General features: G+C 39.4%; 1 non-coding gene across 1 annotated transcript; it reads right to left on the bottom strand.

The window, feature by feature from the left end:
* Positions 1-955: 955 nt before the first annotated feature.
* Positions 956-1,063, bottom strand: LOC127742233 (small nucleolar RNA R71). The gene has a single exon (XR_008003421.1). It is a non-coding gene; the product is annotated as a small nucleolar RNA R71 (small nucleolar RNA).
* Positions 1,064-2,421: the final 1,358 nt, after the last annotated feature.

Below are 2,421 nucleotides of genomic sequence, written 5' to 3'. Positions count from 1 at the left end.
TTTAAATTGTTTTTCAATCATATCTTTTTAAAACTATATATTTTCAATCATATCTTTTTAATCACATCTTTTTCAAAATAAATTTTCAAATCATATCTTTTTGATTTCTAATTTCAAAATCTTTTTCAAAAATCACTTTATTTCTTTCCCAATCATATTTTTCGAAAATCATTCTTCAATTTTTCAAAATGTTTTTAAAATCTTTTTAAATTTATTTTCGAAAATTTCTTCCCCTCTTCTCACATCCTTCTGTTTATGGACTAACACTCCTCCTTAATGCACAATTCGAACTCTATCTTTCTAAGTTTGAATTCTTCTACCTCTTATTTCTATTTTTCTTTTCCTCTGACACCTCAAGGAATCTCTATACTGTGACATATAGGATTCCATATTTTCTTGTTCTCTTCTCTTTCATATGAGTAGGAGCAAAGACAAAAGCATTCTTGTTGAGGCTGACCCTGAACCTGAAAGGACCTTGAAGCGAAAGCTAAGAGAGGCTAAAGCACAACTCTCTGTAGAGGACCTAACAGACTTCTTCAAAGAAGAAGACATGGCATCCGAAAACAACAACAATGCCAACAATGCAAGGAAGGTGATGGGTGACTTTACTGCACCTGCTCCCGACTTCTATGGGAGAAGCATCTCTATCTCTGCCATTGGAGCAAACAACTTTGAGCTTAAGCCTCAATTAGTTTCTCTAATGCAACAGAATTGCAAGTTCCATGGACTTCCATTGGAAGATCCACATCAGTTCTTAGCTGAATTCTTGCAAATCTGTGACACAGTCAAGACTAATGGGGTTGACCCTGAGGTCTACAGACTTATGCTATTCCCTTTTGCTGTAAGAGACAGAGCTAGGATATGGTTGGACTTACAACCTAAAGAAAGCTTGAACTCTTGGGAAAAGCTAGTCAATGCCTTCTTGGCAAAGTTCTTTCCACCTCAAAAATTGAGTAAGCTTAGAGTGGAAGTCCAAACCTTCAGACAGAAGGAAGGTGAATCCCTCTATGAAGCTTGGGAAAGATACAAACAATTGATCAGAAAGTGTCCTTCTGACATGCTTTCTGAATGGAGCATCATAGGTATCTTCTATGATGGTCTGTCTGAACTGTCCAAGATGTCACTGGATAGCTCCGCTGGAGGATCTCTTCAACTGAAGAAGACGCCTGCAGAAGCTCAAGAACTAATTGAAATGGTTGCAAATAACCAACTCATGTACACTTCTGAAAGGAATCCTGTGAACAATGGGACGAATCAAAAGAAAGGAGTTCTTGAGATTGATACTCTGAATGTCATATTGGCTCAGAACAAAATATTGACTCAGCAAGTCAATATGATTTCTCAAAGTCTGTCTGGAATGGAAGCTGCACCAGGCAGTACTAAGGAAGCTTCATCTAAAGAAGAAGCTTATGATCCTGAGAACCCTTCAATGGAAGAGGTTAATTACATGGGAGAACCCTATGGAAACACCTATAATCCTTCATGGAGAAATCATCCAAATCTCTCATGGAAGAATCAACAAAGACCTCAACAAGGTTTCAACAACAATAATGGTGGAAGAAACAGGTTTAGCAATGGTGAGCCTTTTCCATCATCTTCTCAGTAATAGACAAAGAATTCTAAGCAGAACCACTCTAACTTAGCAACCGTGGTCTCTGATATAATCAAAATCACTCAAAGTTTCATGACTGAAACAAGGTCCTCCATTAGAAACTTAGAGGCACAAGTGGGTCAGCTGAGCAAGAAAGTTACTGAACTCCCTCCTAGTATTCTTCCAAGCAATACAGAAGAGAATTCAAAAGGAGAGTGCAAGGCCATTAACATGACCTACATGTCCAAATTTGGAGAGGAGGAAGAGGCAGTGAACGCCACTGAGGAAGACCTCAATGGACGTCCACTGGCCACCAATGAGTTCCCTAATGAGGAACCATGGGAATCTGAGGCTCACACTGAGACCATAGACATTCCATTGAATTTACTTCTGCCATTCATGAGCTCTGATGAGTATTCTTCCTCTGAAGAGGATGAAGATGTCACTGAAGAGCAAGTTGCTAAATACCTTGGAGCAATCATGAAGTTAAATGACAAGTTATTTGGTAATGAGACTTGGGAGGATGAACCCCCTTTGCTCACCAAAGAACTGGATGACTTGACTAGGCAGAGGTTACCTCAAAAGAGACAAGACCTTGGGAAGTTCTCAATACCTTGTACAGTAGGCACCATGACCTTCAAGAAGGCTCTGTGTGACCTAGGGTCAAGCATAAACCTTATGCCTCTCTCTGTAATGGAGAAGCTAGGGATCTTTGAGGTGCAAGCTGCAAGAATCTCACTAGAGATGGCAGACAATTCAAGAAAACAAGCTTATGGACTTGTAGAGGATGTTCTGGTAAAGGTTGAAGACCATTACATCCCTGCTAATTT

This window comes from Arachis duranensis, chromosome 9 (genome assembly GCF_000817695.3).
Source record: "Arachis duranensis cultivar V14167 chromosome 9, aradu.V14167.gnm2.J7QH, whole genome shotgun sequence".
Lineage (NCBI taxonomy): Eukaryota > Viridiplantae > Streptophyta > Magnoliopsida > Fabales > Fabaceae > Arachis > Arachis duranensis.
The sequence above is the reverse complement of the archived record's forward strand: the minus strand, read 5'-3'. Positions and strand labels throughout refer to the sequence as shown.